The sequence below is a fragment of the Hakea prostrata genome, chromosome 1, assembly GCF_041222555.1.
Source record: "Hakea prostrata isolate BN-2017 chromosome 1, UWA_Hpros_2, whole genome shotgun sequence".
NCBI classification, from domain to species: domain Eukaryota; kingdom Viridiplantae; phylum Streptophyta; class Magnoliopsida; order Proteales; family Proteaceae; genus Hakea; species Hakea prostrata.
The window spans coordinates 43,038,862-43,056,379 of NC_142600.1; the positions used below are offsets into that span (position 1 = coordinate 43,038,862).

The window sequence follows — 17,518 nt, forward strand, 5'->3', positions numbered from 1 at the left end:
AAACCCATGAATATTGATGATAGTGTTTCCTTATGGAAATCTTACTCGATTTGGAGTTGAAGTGCCCATTGATGTAGAAGAACTTGGTTGATGGGCCTAAAGCCTAGTTGGACCTGGTTTGAAGACATCCCTCCATACTAGGTAAGTAGTATGATGTGTTGAAAGAAGCCTGTCCAAAAACATTGAAGTTAGGCCCATTAAATCCATATTTTAAGGCAAGCTGCCCAGGCAGGGGCAATTTGGTAAATTTCTGTTTTTAGGGTTTTTAAAAGCTTTATTTATTTGAAATTCGTGGTAAACAATCCCACTTGGTTTCTAAATCTCTAGAGAACGTGGAAAGGACCGTAGAACCTCTTCCTTGGCAACCAAGCAACCAACAAGGGCGTTCGGGTCAGTTTGGTGAAATCCTAGTAATTTAGGGACTTCTTATGCTATTTAAAGGGGGGAACTCCATGTTTTTCACTAACAATCAGTTCTAAGCCTTTGGAGAACATGGGAGGAGCCCTAGAACCTCTCCTCCAAAGCCAAGGATGATCCTCAAGCACCTGTTCAGGTTTCTTCATCGGTTCTTCTAAAAGGTTAGTAATTGATTCGTTTCTTCTTTGATTTGTTTTTTCTTCTATACTTCTGATCTCCTGTCTATGAGAAAGGTATTATGCTACTGTAATGGCCTCTTCTCTAATTCTACTAGCCCTAGAGTGAATCCCCCAATTCACTCTATGTTCTTGAAGCCATATGGCGATGATTCTTGAAATTGACTTTACCCATGGTCTTGATCACTTCCTCATTATTATTCTACTGATTTTGGTGATTGTGGGAAAGGTCTCACATACAACCTTTCCTTCTATCCCCATTATTGTTAGGTTGATTCCCTCTTTCCCCCATCCTTGCCAAACAAAAGTAAGGGTTATTCTATGAGAGGTAACCAAATTAGGAAACCCTAATCATTTATTAACTGGAGATCCTTTCCAAAACTATTCTTGATTTTGAAATACTAATGAGATGTTTCCCTTATCTATCTTTGGTGATTTGTGAGAGTCCAAATTGGGTACTTTCATGAGCAGTAACCAAATAGGGAAAACCTAATCCTCCTCTAAATTATTGGATCCTCCCTAAGACTTTCTTTATTATGGTTTCTTTATCTTTATTCCCTAGGGTGAATCTTTATTCTCCCTAGTCTTCCCATGGGATATTACAATTTCTTTCCTTTGACTTTATTTACATTGTTTCCTCTCATTGTTAGACCTTTCCAATACCTTCTTGATTTTAAAATACTATTATTTCTTTCTTAGAGTGAATCCCCCATTCACTCTGTCACATCCTCCCAGCCGGTACCCTAACTGGCATACCCGAGAGTGTGATCCACAGCCCCAAATATCAAGTATCGAGGAAATCATCCTCCCACATAATCAATAACATAATCATAAACAGGAATAATCAAGGTTTAATATTATAAACAAGGTTCAATATAAGAAATGAATAAATAACATAGTTAGAGTGCGGAAAATGATACCGGGATATCTATAGTTATCAAAAGAAGTAAAGTGAGGCAGAAACTCACTCCAGAAATACAGTGAAACGTAGTATAAGTCTAAAAGGAATAATAACTGAAATCAAAAGAAAGATAAATAAAACTAAGAGTCTTCTATTCTATAGATGACATCTTCAAAGTAGTGGACTTCATCAATCCAACTGAGATGTTCCAATACCATGTTGCCTTTAATCGTGGTACGAAACTTGATCAACTGAGGGATCATCAGAGTAATCTTGATTGTCGCCAACACCTTGCGTGTAGTACGCTTCATCGACTTGCGCTTCAATGTATGGTTCTTCATAGTAGTCAGTACCTATAGAATAGTCTAACAAAACAATGTACAAAAAGGAATGAGTTTCGAAGAAACTTAGTAAGGTAGTTAATCCATAACAACATAAATAACATGTAGCAAAACATAGCAAGATGCAATGCAGTATGAAACAGATAATGTATGTATGCATCTAAACTCTATGTATGCTGGTCTCTATTGGCAGACATGCTTTAAGTCATAGCACCATACTTCCATGGGTAGGTCACACGTACGGCTTCGGTTGGTAGTGGGTCCGGCATCCCTCTCGGACATTCCATGGCTAGGGGTTAAGTCATCTCTCTCTCACATCACCATTTGGTCTAAGTACTAGCGCATGTAAGGGTAAAACCTAGCCCAATGCAAGTCATCTACTCAGTTACATCAACTCAGGTCTAGATACTTCCATTCCTCCGCTCTCGGGATCCTTTCCGGTATCCTTTCCACTAGAGTCAGCGTATTCGACTCTCTCAAATACGGACTCATCAACCCTATTGGTTATCCACATATGGTAAATGGGAAGCTCTCATGTCCCCTCACGGATATAAGTCACCGGTCTTGAGCGCCCATGAGCCCAAGTCTAGCCATATGCAACCCTCCAATACATGGCCCCACAATGTGATTCCCGTCCTCTCACAGGTTGGTTACCAGTCTTGAGCGCCCGTGAATCCCCATTGCTACCACGGGTCGTTCGGTCTCAATACCCTTCTGATTTGGGTCTGATATAACAGGGACATCCTAGCCAAACACTTGCTAGACAGCCATAGGTATGACAATCAATAATTCAGGGAAGAGTCGATGGACAACCCCGGAAACATCCCATACTATTTCCGATAATGTCCAAGGACAGAAGTGTCAAAAGGACACCTCACAATCCCGAATCATACCTAATCAGATACAATCCCAGATCAGTCGTGACATACATAGTCAACACATCATCATATAAACGAGAGTATACGATCATGATCTAATCATTAGACAATATAGTAATAAGCAATTCTTATAAGCTTGAATAATGAAAAAGAAAACATAAGTAAAGTACTACTGTACTTACAGTAGTATAACAGAAGTATAAAGTATAAGAACAGTAGTTAAACTCAGAGTTCCATAAAGTATAAACTCAAGAGTATACAATCTATGTAATTACAGAATAACAGTCCTTACCTTCTAACTCGTAATGGAACTTAGGGAAATCAAGTAAGACCTTGACTAAACCTGAGAAGAAAGTCCTAAACAAGTGTATACAACATGTTAGGAAAGATACATAGAAGGAAAGATCTCAAATCAATCAAAACAGACCAAGAATGAGGTTCTTTGTACTCATTGGTCGATCGATTGGTCTATCTACCCCGATCGACCAATGAGTCGACCAACAGAGACAGTAGCCTTCAAGAATCATAAATTTTAGATTAAGAAACCGAATTTGTTGGTTCAAAAGGGTACCAATTAAGGGGGAAACTATAATGGTAGCATTCTAGCATATAGAGGACATCAAACCACCACCCAAACCAAGTTTCCAAAATACAACTTAAGAACCAAAAGGGTTAACCTAATTAGGTTAAATCATGGATCATGAAGAAAACACAGTATGATCAAGGGTAAGGAATTAGAGGATGATAGGATAAAATTCTTGTAAGGAAAACACATTGATTGGCTATTAATAGGGTCAATAACATATATCCAAGAATTAGGGTTTCACCCTTTTTGGCTCCCATGAAAAAGGTTGAGATCACAGGAAAAAGGGAAGTACATTGTTGGCCAATAACAACAAGAAAAACTATAGAATATTAAATTTAGATCAACCTAAATATTACCCATGATGTTTCCCTCACATGGGAGGTTACCGAAAGGTTTCCAGAAAGATCATACAAGGGTTAGGGTTTCAAGAAATAATTGGCTAGGGTTTCAAGAATCTAACTAGTTAGGGTTGAGATCATGACGATGATCATAGATCTTCGAGGAATCGAATGAGATCATGGAATAGATGGTTGCAAGAATGCAACATCATCTTCCTGATCTCAATCAAGAACAAGGTTGAAGAAAAGAAAATCAAAGATAGAAAAGAAAAGAGATCACATACCTTTGATGCAGGAGGATGAAGATCACTTGAGTTCTTGCGAGATATCAACCAAGGATGCAAGGGAATTGATTAGAAAGGAGTTCTAACTTGTTCCAGAGGCTTAGGAGGCAGATGAGGCTGAGTATTCCCGAGACTAGATTTAAATAGAGTAGCCACGACCTAATTTTCAAAAACAGAATCAATTGGTCGATTGATTGGTCGACTGTCGACCAATGAGTCGACCAATCAGAACAGCAACTTCAAAACAGGAAATTGAAGGCTCAGATCAAGTCCAAACATCAAGGGGTTCTGCACACACCTAGAGTGACATACCTAGTAGGTAGAAATGCCTTCGAACCAATACAAAGAGCACTCCAAGTCCATCAACTAATCTGATCTTCATCAGGGTGCAGTTTCCATAAATGGAACACTGACATCAACACTCATGGATTTCAATCCAGCCACCAAGTCTTCTACTAAAATGGCCCAAAGCTGACTTCTTTCCTTACTTCGGGTTGCTGGACCTACAAACAACAGGATTTTCGGGTTAAGGTTAGGGCTGGGTTTCACACACTCTATATTCTTGAAACCATATGGTCATATTCTTGTTTCTTGATTTATATTCTTGTTTCTTGATTCTTGACTATTCTTTCTTTCTTAGAGTGAATTGCTCAAATCACTCTATGTTCTTGAAATTCTTGAAACCATATGGTGATGATCTTATTTCTTGATGTTTTATGTCTATGATCTTACCTAAGATCTTGATGACTCTTTCCATGATTTTCCTATCTATCTTTATGATTGTGGAGAAGGTCTCATACCATTACCGTGACCTTCCCTTGTGTCCCCATGATTATTGGATGAATCCCTTTCTTTCCTAAATGAGAAACCTTAATAGTTGAATTTGGGAGGAAACCCTTGGGTAACCCTCATGAGAGAATATCCAATTGGGAACCCTAAATTTCTAATCCTCCCCAATTGCATCCTTGATATTAAATTGTTAAGGAAATTAATCCCTTTCATCTTGTGAACCTACCTTGGGTTATCTTGAGAACCAATCTAGGGAAACCTTCATGAGAGGATATTTATTTGAAAACCCTAACTTCTTGGTTCAAATCAAGAACCTATCTTTTTACCTTAACTTGATACTTTGACCTTCTTGGATAGTCCTAATATGTTCTAGGATGCTCCCTTTTGAATTTCGGACCAATCGGACTTCAAAAGAAGAAGTTATGACCAAATTAGTATATTCTGTCCGTACTGAATCTGCTTGGTTGAGCCTCTTGGTTGATCCCATCAACCAAGGCATCGACCAAAGGGCTGCTGACAGCAGAGTTTGCCCTGTGTAGTCCCTATTAGACTTCTAATCTTCTAGGGCTTTTTCCTAATGATTGTTATATGCTTGTTTAGGGTTTAATTGCTAGTCTTGGACCTCTTCCTCATTATTCTTCAGAATTTCTTCGATGTTTGTTTAAGGTAAGGATGGTTGATCCCTAATAACCTACTATACATGTTTACTTGTATTTGATTTAGAATACATGATCATATTACTGTTGTAGTTAGTTTCTTATAACTATATTGTTGTTGTAGTTCTTTAATTGTAGTAACAATTGTTCTTATTGTTCAATTGTTATTTCAGTTCTGAATGATTATATGTTGTATTATCTACTATGCTTGTGAATGATTGATTGAATGTGATTGCCTAGGTTGTGATTGGGGAATGGGGAATGCCCTTTTGGCATTTCTGTCATTGGACACCAGTGGAGGTGGTATGGGACGCTTTCCTATGGTGCCCCTTGGTGCTTTCCCTGATTACTGGTTGACATACCTAGGGCATGTCTAGAAGTGTTTGGCTAGGATGTCCCTATTATATCAAACCCGATCGAAAGGGAATTGAGTCCGAGCAACCCGTGGTTACAATGTGGATTTGTGGATACTTAATAGCAGTGCGTAATATCGGTGAGGAGGACATAAATCCCATTGTGGACAATCAATACCAGTGCGTAATATCCGTGAGAGGCCATTCATTGGTACAGTTGCAGATGTGGAACATGGGCCCCTGAAATCAAGGCCGGTGAAATGATCCATGAGAGGAAACGGGAACTTCCTGTTAGCGTGATGTAACTGGCCAATAGGATTGATGAGTCCGTAGTCCGAGATGGTGGTTTTTACCACAAAGAAAGATACGATGACTCTAGGGTGAAGGATACCAGAAAGGATCCCGGGATGGGAGGAATGGAAGTATCTGGATCTAAGTTGATATAACTAAGTAAAAGACTTGCATTTGGCTAGGCTTAACCCTGACATGCGCCAGTACTCAGACCAAACGATGATGTGAGAGAGTGTTGACCTAAACCCCAGCCATGGAATGTCCATGAGGGATGCCTTACCCATTGCCAACAGGGGAACCCAAGATACCGAGATGGTTGAGGGAGAGTGGTTGGACCCTACCCATGGTAGTATGGTGCTATGACTTAAAGCATGTCTGCCAATAGAGATCAGCATACATAGAGTTAGAAGCATATCTGCATTGTTTGTTTCATATCATGTTGCATTTTGTATAGTTTGCTTTCATTTATTATTATGTTATTATGGATTAACTGCCTTGCTGAGTTCTTTTGAACTCACTCCTTTTTGTAATATCTCCTGTTAGGCTTCTCTGCAGGTAATACTACTACTGTTGACTATGATGGTCAATATCATGAAGACCGAGTTGAGGACTCATACTATGATGGCTATGGTGATTATGTTAGTGAAGACTATTAATACGAGATTGATACTTATCAGGAGTAGTTCGGCTTTAGCGCTTGAGGGCTAGCGATGGGAAATCGCTCCATCCTTCTTTGACGTTTATTAGCTTTCTTTGAGACTTTAGTTGTCCATTCCCCTTTTTCTTTCAGGAACCGTTTGTAACCTTTTGATCTACTTTCCGCTGCTGTTGTGGAATGAGTTTCTGCCTCATTCTACATGTTGATTCATTCTATTGGTATCATTTTCCGCACTCTGATTGTATTCTTGAACCGTATCTTGATATTTTGATTAATAAAGTTAAACATTTGATTTATTCTTGCTTTTGATTATATTATTGTGCTAAGTGGATATGATCGTTCCTAAACTTGATCTTTGGGACTGTGGATCACTCCTCCGGGTATTCCAAATAGGGTACCGGCTGTCCTGGATGTGACAACCATGGTTGGGGTTTAGGTCACCTCTCTCTCACCACCATTGGTATGAGTACTACCACATGTAAGGTTTATACATAGCCCAATGCAAGGCAAATACTTCCTCTCATGCATCTCACAATCTTGGTTTGTTATCCTTCCTTACTAGAGTCATCGTATCCTATGGCATTGATCAGCTTGGACTACGCTGACTCTTAACCCTATTGGTCATCCACATATAATGGACGACAGGTCTCATGTCCTCTCACAGGTTGGCTATCAATCTTGGGTGACCATGAGCCCAAATCTATTATATGAAACCCTACCAATGAATGGCCCCCACAACGTGATTGTGTCCTCTCACAAGTTGGCTACCAGTCTTGAGCACCCACACCCCACAATGTTGCCATGGGTCACTCAACATCAATACCCATGGCAATATGATGTAATATGACGGGATTTCTAACCAAACACAACTAGACTTCCTAGTTATGACATCCAGTGATCATAAAAAGTGCCAAGGGGCATCATAGGATTGTGTCCCATACCACCTCCACTGATGTCCCAAGACAAAAACACCCGAATGGTATTCCCCAATCCACAATCACAACCTACATTCGCATCACAATATGGTTCCAATCACATTCTTAATTCACAAATCATTCCAAGTTCAAACTGTCACATATGGATCATATATGCATAACATCATTAGTCATCTATATTTGGAATTCTTAGAGTCATAGTGATCATGTCTAAACCCTAAAACAACAATATTTAATCATACATTCAAGTTCTATAACAAACAAGAATGTAACTATGGTTATGTATAAGTGAACATTCTCACTTTACTATCGATCGCAACCTTTGTAAATTAGGTCAAATAGTGAGTTCACGCTTCTCAAAAAGTCCTAAAAACATGTTGGTTCAAAGTTAGAAACAACCCTAGAGGTATGGTGTTGAAAAGAGAACAAACAACCAACTTGGTAGTGTCACATCCCGCCCTAAATCCACCAAGGGGATACCCTATCTGGATTACCCGGGGAGTGAATTACTGTCCCGCCGATCAAGTTTAGGAACGATCATAGTCACTTAGCACAATAATATAATCAAAAGCAAGAACAATTCCTTATTTCCAAATAATTCAATAATAAAAGTCAAGAAAGTACCTCAGAAGGATTCACAAATAACATCAGAGTGCGGAAAGGATTTCATTAGTATAAACAATCAATTGTGAAAAGGAGGGAGGAAACCCATCCTATAATAATAGCGGAAGATGAGACGACTAAAAGTAAAGGTTACAACCGATTCACCAAATAACAAGTGAAACAACTAAGCTATAGTCCCGACAATTCAAATAAAAGGTTAAAAAGGGAATGAGGCGACATCCCATCCCTAACACACAAATATAAAACTGAACTGCTACAAACAAGTCTCGATCTCGGTCTACTCGTCTTTATCAATTGGTTCATCGCCACCAGTATGATACAAGTCTTCAACTCGACCTCCAGAGGGTTGACTGCCACAGTCAACAGTGGTATTACCTGCAGAAAAGTCTAACAAGATATGTTGCGAAAAGGAGTGAGTTCAAAAGAACTCAGCAAGGAAAGTTATTCCATAATAACATAAATCATATGATGCACAGCATAGCATGATGCAATATGATATGAGACATATGATGTAAACATGAATCTAACTCTAAGTATGCTGGTCATCTAGGGTAGACATGCTTTAAGTCATAGCACCATACTTCTCTGGGTCGTCTGTCACTCTCCCGTTTCATATCTTGGGAATGCCAGGGGAATATCGGTAAAGTCCTCAAAAAACCATGGTTGGGGATTTAGTCACCACTCTCTCACATCACCATTTGGTATAAGTATTGGCGCATGTCACAGTAAAGCCTAGCCCAATGCAAGTCATCTACTCAGTCATATCAACTCAGATCCAGATACGTCCATTCCTCGCCCCCGGCGATCCTTTCCGGTATCCTTCTCACTAGAGTCAGCGTAATCCCGGATTACGGACTCATCAACCCTATTGGTCATCCACATATAGTAAACGGGAAGCTCTCACGTCCTCTCACGGGTTGGTTACCGGTCTTGAGCGCCCGTGAGCCCAAGTCTATCCATATGCAACCCTACCAATAAATGGCTCCCACAATGAGATTTATGACCTCTCACGGATTGGTTACCGGTCTTGAGTGCCCACAAATCCCCATTGCTACCACGGGTCATTCGGTCTCAATGCCCTTCCGATTCGGGTCTGATACGACAGGGACATCCTAGCCAAACAACTAGACAATCCTATGTATGTCATCCAATAACCCGGGAAAGAGTCGATAGGCACCATCGGAGAACATCCCATACTATTCCCTCTGGTGCCCAAGGACAGAAGCGTCAATAGGACACTCCCCAATCCCAAGTCATACGTAAGCAATCACATATTCAAGTTCATCACTTCTCATGCATCCAATACATCTTCATAATACAAGTTAAATCATGATATTGAAATGAATCATCATAGACATAAGTAGACAAGAATAGTAATGTAACATGACAAGAGTATAAAGATTTCAATACTACTGTTCTAACACATATATCACAGTCTTATAACGATTAAAAGAAATCAAGAAATTCTATTCATAAATAAGAACATAAATCATAAGTTGATGATCTATATGTTTATGGAGATAACCATCCTTACCTTGGGTTGAATTGATGATGAATTGAGAATACCAAGAATTAGTCCAAAAGAATTGTTAGGACCCTAAACAAACATCAATAATAAGTTAGAGAAGAAGTCGGGAAGATCGGATGTCAAACGGATCAAAACGGAGCAAGGTTGCTGTCAGCAACAAGTTTGGTCGATGGTCTTGGTCGATGGTATCGACCAAAATAATCCTCGGGCAGAATAGTGGATTTTGGGGATTTTGGTCCGAAATGAGTCTTCCGGTGTTCGGATCAATCTGAAACTTGGAGGCATACTTAACAACAGTAGTAGGACACTATAAATCAAGGAATTAACCCAATCCAATGGTCTAATTAAAAAGCCCCAATTTGAGCTATTAAGTTCAAGTGATAAACATCATGGCATGAGTTGGAATTGATTGCATTGATGAGGAATAGCATGCAATAGCTAGGGGAACTAATAGAAATTCGATTGGAATCATATGGCAATGTTAAACATGGACATAATACACTCTATAGCTCAGTTTGATATCAAATGGTATGATGTTAATAGGTAAATCATGGAATACATATGTTAGGCATGAGATATAAGCATTAGCATCAATGAATGGCTAAGGGAATCATGGATTGAGCATGAGTAGGCACTTGGAGTGGTGGTTGCAAGGTTGCAGCACCATTCCAAATGTCCCATCAGCAAGATGACAATAGGAAAGAGTAGGAAATGGTAGGATAGAGAGTGAAATGAAGAGTCATACCTTAGTGTAGAAGATGAAGGCAATAATCAATGATAAACTAAGTGTCTTTGATGAGATACCCTTCACACTAACCAAGGAGCTGCTTTGGGAAGCTCTCCCCACGTTCCCAGGTGAGAAAAATGATTGCAAAAGGCTCAAGGCTCGAGGTCATATTAAATAGAAAAGGAATATTCCATGGAATCCTTAACTTGGTAGACTGGGACATTTTGGTCGATGGTCCTTGGTCGATGGTATCGACCAAAATGTTTTCAGCAGAAAACTCAGGTTTAGAACAGCAACTTCAAGTAGGGATTTGAAAGGCTAAACAAGGTCAAATTGAGTGAGGTTTTCTCCTACAAGTCAATCAAGAAGTATAGTTTCCAGAAATACCTTTGTATCAAGCATGTGAGGTCATTAGGTCCACCAACTAAGCTCACCTTCTTTGATGCGCAAGCAGGATTTGCCAGACACAGTTCAGCAACTTCGGACAGGGATTTGGAGGGCTATATGGGGTCAAATGGAGTGGGGTTTTCTTCTACAGGTCCATAAAGAAGTCTAGTTTCAGGAAATATATTTGGATTGAGCACAGGAGTTCATTTGGTATTTCAACTAATTCACCCCTCTTCGGTGCGCAGATTCAAAACTAACATTGACAATGCCCTCAAGTGAGGGGCATCATCGTCAATGTCCACGGGCTTGGGTTCCAACACCAAATCAACAACCAAAAGGGTCCACTAGTATATTTTCCCCCAATTTGGTTCTTCGGACCTATAAACATAATAGGTCCCCGGCCGGGCCAAGGTTAGGATAAGGCCAGACATTACAAATCTACCCTAAGGGAAAGGTCTAACATGGCTTCCTAAGGTTTTCAAAGATAATAATATTGAAATTAAAGTCCAACTTTAAGGTCTAATATCAAACAAGTCTTTCTTTATCCCAAAATAAAAAGGGTGTCCGGGCTAGGTTTGGGTTGGATGTTACAGGTAGTGGGTGGGTTGCCTAGGGCAACTAGAGCAATCAACCCACCCATGAAACTGCCAGTCCATGGGTGGGTTGCCTGGGGTGACTAGGGCAGGCGACCAAGTCTCTGTGTATGAACAGAATGTACTCAAAATGACTCGAAATTTCTTGTTCGGGTTCTAAACTATTTCAAAATTACTTTGAAAATTCTGAAATCATAGTAGGTATTATCTATCTTAGTTTAAAGATCAATCATAGCAAAAAGAACGAAAACCTAACGAATCCTATATTAGGTTTTTCTGAATTCTTACCACAAGATTCACGGAGGAGCTGGACTAGAGTAAAGAGGATAGAAGATTTAGGTATGAAATCATCCTAGATAATGGTCTAACACAGTTTAGGAATCAAATAAAGCAAAAAGGATGAAAACCTAATGAATCCTATACTAGGTCTTCTCCGACATCGTACCACGAGATTCATGGAAGAGCTATAGTGAATGGAGATCCATTCTAGAGCAAAGAGGATAGAAGAGTTAGGTCATTACAACATATATAAACCTTCTTCTAGGTCTTGACAGTAGGTAGAATCAATCAAAAGAGGAGAACTAGAACGAAGAAGATGAATACTAACCTTTTAGAAAGAGAAACGATGATCGAAAACCTTGATGGATAATTTCCACACCTTCCTTCACCTTGGAGACGGTTTTCTTGAGAAGCTCTGACATTCTCTGACGGATTTAGAACATAATGACACGTTTAAGAACGAAAATCATTAAATAGGGCTTCAAAAACATCAAACACCCAAAATACCCTTTTGCCCCAAAGTTGGGTGGGTCGCCTAGGCGATCAGGGTAGGCAACCCACCCCAGGTACTTTTGCTCCAGGAGTGGTACTGATGCTCCAAAAGCCCTAGCTCAGTCTGGGACCCTTTCCAAGTTATAGAAGGGTCTTACCTGATTTTTCAGGACCTTCTACTTGTGTCATCACTATACTGTTGATCCATCTACGAAATCCGTCAACATCCAAGTTAGATCTTCTTCCATATTCTATCAAAACTCCCAACTTGGCATCGTCTCCATCTACTTTCATTGGTTCAGAGTTTAATCCAATGGTTTCAATTTGGATGGCTCACAATTGCCTTCTACCCGCACTTTAGGTTTTTAGACCTACAATATGGATTTTTAGGTTAGGGTTTTGCGGGATTTCACCGAAATTGTGTACGGACTTTGGAAGATGCATACGTAACTCAAGACTCGAAGCTTCACTTCATCAGTATGAAAACCCTAGGTCTGTCACCCACTCATTTCCTCAACTACGTGCATTGAAGACAATGCTTGGTTTCCCAAGGAGACATGTGTACAACGAAGGATAAACCTATTATTCGAGACTCAACTCCTCAAGTCTATAGACTCAACCATAGATGGCAGGTCTGAGGAGTGCAGGGGCCATGTTGTGCATAAATTCACCAAGTATGACAGACCTGTCTCAAGCTACGGTAGACTCGGAGTACACTGGACCAAGGGGCTAAGCCAAGAACCATCAGAGGTTACCACACATATAATGGGCTAACTCCATACAACTCAATTCCTTGTGGTTGAGCAAGGATTCACAGGAAAGGTAGCCGAGAACTCTGGGAAGAAATGATTGGGAATATCTCTTGTGTAGAACTAGATTCCATGAAGCAAAGATGATGAATGACATTCTCTACATCTTTCTTGGCAATGCAACCCCATTTTGTATATCAAACAAGGCGAAAAGTTGTCACATTTGGCCTATGCTACCATGCCTATTGTCAGCCTTTGATAGGACACAACGAAGCTTCCATTCTTGTGACATGACATCCCAAGTTTTGAGATCAATGCCTCCTAAACAATTCAACAATCACAAAGAGTCAGGTTTTACTATAAATATCCCTCACCTACCACCTTTAATAGTAATATTCATTTACTCCTACAACTCTTTCTAAGATTTTTAGCTCGAGCAATTCTAAAGCCCTATTTTAGGGTGGTGTTGTACTCAAGTCTAACTTAATTTCCGAATGTAGTAGCTCGACTACCCAAGTCAACTTGCCCCTCACTCTCTTTGTTGTGAATAGGAAAACCAAAGCAACTGGATTCAAGCATGGTTCATATAAGGGGTCAGATTTGGGTGCAACACTCCTTATTAAATAAAATTTGAAATGGCAAAGAGAGTGTTACCTTAGAATCATGAGTGTAATTCCTCCTCAAGTAATGGTTCTGTAACTCTCGTGCAATGTTTTGATTTGAAAGAAATCCACTTATTCTCTTCAAATTAACCAATTCATAACCAATATATGTTTGGGTAATTTTCATATGGACCCCCTGAAGTTTGGTCTATATCATTTTTAGTCCAAAAAAATTGAGACTTTGCATATGCCTCCCCTGTGTTATAGAAAAAGTCAATTTAAGGACAAATTAGCGTTTCTATGACCAATTTGCCGTTATTCTTTTTTTTTTGGGCAAATTTCATTTGGACCCCCTGAGGTTTGGTTTATATAATTTTTAGTCCAAAAAAGCTGATCTTCTTCTTCTTCTTCTTCTTCTTCTTCTTCTTCTTCTTTTTTAATTTAAATTTTTTACATATACATCCTACCTGCCATGAAACTCGTAAATCCCCTTTTAATTCAAAAATAGGGTTTAATTTTTTACATACATCCTACCTGCCTGTACTATAATTTTTGGATTAAAGGGGAGTCAGGAGTTTCATAGCAGGTAGGATGTCTATGTAAAAAATTTAAATTAAATAAAAAAAAGAATAAGGGAAAATTGGTCATAAAATTGATAAATTTATCCTTAAATTCATTTTTTTATAGTACAGGGGAGGCAAATGCAAAGTCTTAGCTTTTTTTGGACTAAAAATGACATAAATCAAACCTCAAGGGATTCAAATGAAATTTGCCTAAAAAAAAAAGAATAAAGGCAAATTGGTCATAGAAACAATAAATTGTCATTAAATTGACTTTTTCTATAGCACAGGGGAGGCATATGCAAAGTCTCAATGTTTTTAGATTAACAATGACATAGACCAAACCTCAGGGGGTCCATATGAAAATTATCCTATATGTTTTATATCATTGAAAATTACTCCTCTTTTATTCAAATTTTGCTTAATGTCTTGGCACATACCATGCCTTGTTCATGATATGCAAAAGAATCTGCAACAGGATCACATTCCTCCACTACAGAGTTAGGAGGGGACCCACCTTTAAGAACTTACGAAATAGACCAGGGATGTCCTTTTTAAACATATGATAGAAAGATGTGAAAGAGGCATAGGCATGTGATCCAGTTTGCAATTATCTAAACTGACCTTTTTATTTACACTTGCGGACACTAGTCAGCTCAAAGAAGAGAAGTAAAAGCCGAAAGGTGAGAGAGAATTCCCACATGAAGTGACCTTAATCTCAACCGTCAGATGAGTGCGATTATGTATAATATACAATTTCTCATATTCATCCAACGGTTGCAACAACAATTGTACGCCATGTATGGTCACTGTTAATAGATGAGAAGATGATCAGCGAGAATGGTTGAAACATTAACAACATCGTCGTTATCGGGTTTGGCAGCCCATTGCCTGAAAGTTCGCAAGAGGCTCGCCGCCTTCCGTCGTGCTCTTCCTGTTCCTGTTCCCATCAACTCCCAAATTGCCTTATGAATTCTCGGCATCGCCACCAATTGCACCACCACCTCATCCCCTCCCCTCCGACAAGCGGCGACAAGTGCTGCAGCGGCGCTCTCTTTTGCTCTTTCTGGGCCATCTCTTAACACCCTCGCTATCTTCTCAATAGCCCCATCCATCGCGGCTAAAGCAGACGCGCCACCTCTTTTAGCCATCGCCGCCGCAATCATCACCGCCTCCTCCGGCGACTCATTGATTATTTCCATCGCCATTTCCAGCACTCCTCCATCCAACAACCTGCCTATACAATCTCTTTCAACAGCCAAATTCGAAAGAACACCCAAAGCATCTTGCCTTGATGCTGCGGGTCCCATTCTTGCAAGCTCCACCAATCCCTTTACGACACGTTTTTTCCTCCCCAGCTTCTTTCTATAACCAGCCACGTAACACAAACTGAATATAGTGGCTGCAGCATTGCCTTTTGCTTCCCACGTGGCACCTGATCTCAGCACCTTAATAACGCCGTCAACAACTTCTTCAGTTTCCATTATCCTTGTTTTATTGACTTCCAGGATAGAAAGGTTGAGCAGAGTCGTAACGGCGTCAACCTGCAGGTCAGGATTTTTAGAACCTAAGTAGCCTGCAAGCAATGGAATCGCTCCCGACTCAGCTATCAAAGCTCGGCTTCGGGAATCGGTTTTAGCAAGATTCCGCAGCTCCTGAACGATCCGTTCCACCGTCTCGGTTGACGGCGATACACGGAGTTTATTAACAAGAAACAACGCCGTCATCCTCATTGCCTCTAAAGCAGCTTTGCTGACAGTAACGCCGTCAGAATTGTTTTCAACCTCCACCTTCCCAAGTGGAATCTTGTTTTCACGACACCACAACACGATCAAGTTTTTCACGGTAAGATTCGGTATTAAATCGTTGTGAGCTAAAACTTGGCCAGTTTTAGGACACGTGTTACGACCAGAATTGATCCAGCTACTGATAGAAGACCGATCATAGGTTTGTCCTGTAGCGACAACCACTGGATCAGTCATCAATTCAAAACTGATCGGGCACAGAAAATCTGCCGGAAGAGAGAAATCCGAACCGTCAGATCCCAGTGATGTAGTGCTTTTCTTCGCTGACGAAGCACCATAGAGAACACACCTACCATACCGAACGAAACTCACCAGTGAGACCATCATCTCGACCGTTGATTTTTCGTTGCCATGGATCTCATCTTCGAGACGCTCTATTTCATCTCTGCAACTTTTCGAATCGCAAAACCCTAACTTCTCGAAAAAGCTCTCGAGCTTCGATTGCTCAGGAACAATTTCTCTCTCAATAAGCTCCAGCAGCTTCAAAACCTCTCGCATGAGACTCTCGGCGAGAGGATCCACGAAAGCTTTGGCCGAGCAGCACTGGTTTTTAAGAAGAACGATGAGCTCCTTCGAGTCATCGCTCAACTCAAATTCTTTAAAAGGAAAAACATCGAGCAGAGCAGCGATTTCAACTTTAATCTGATGAAAACTGTGAGAAACGGATTTGTGTTGCATCAAAAGCCACAACTTGCTTCCGTTAGAGCAATCTTCAATCAAGGTTTTGGTTCTCTGAAGAACCAGGTATAATTCTTTGGAACAGAGAAGTGCGGATTGAGAAAGAAAACAAGATGGATTAAGGCTGAGAATCTCTTCGAAAACGAGAGCAAGAAGCTTGGATTTGCGGATTGTAGATGAAGAAACACGTTTGAGAAGGAATTGCAGAGGTTTAAGTAGGGAAACCTCTTGAGAGAGAAAGAGAAGAGATTGAAGGAGGGTGGTGTCGGAGAGATCAGGAGATATGAAAGAGCTCGACGAAGGCCTTCTCTTTCTTGGTGGGAAAGGTTGAGAAGATATCGCCATGAACGAATCAGAGAAAGCTTCAAATTCAGGTAATACAACTGGAATTCAGCTTCGTACGTCTTTACAGGTATAGCACGCCCGAATTCAATTATGCTGGAGATAGAAAAGCTAAGGTTCGAATATAATTAAAAATATAAAAGGAAATATTACTATTTTAATTGATATAATAGAATAATGTATATTAGCACTGTGTTGGGGGAGCAGGTTTTATGATAACCCTATCATCTTGGTCGTGTGGGGAATATTTCGACCTTTCACTATGTCTTTGTGTGCAATGGGTTGGTGAGTCCCTCTAAATATATAATTGCCTAGCATTTTAATTTTTTTTTCTTTTTTCTGAAAGGGTGCTTTTATATTCATTAGTGTAGATGATAATATTAAGGTTTACATATGTTAATAAGTAAAATCTTTAGCATTCCTTTGCACGAATTCACCAAGGCTCTCAGGTTCTCAGAAGCTAATAAACGATACCTCTTGGCCACCCCGTTGCAGTCTGTCAAAAAATCTGTTGAAAAGTTTGCCTCCCTATTATGATGTCTGGAGACC

General features: G+C 40.0%; 1 pseudogene; it reads right to left on the minus strand.

Moving 5' to 3' along the window:
• Window positions 1-14,485: 14,485 nt before the first annotated feature.
• LOC149029000 (U-box domain-containing protein 16 pseudogene) lies at window positions 14,486-17,257 on the minus strand (annotated as a pseudogene).
• Between the last annotated feature and the right edge of the window lie 261 nt (window positions 17,258-17,518).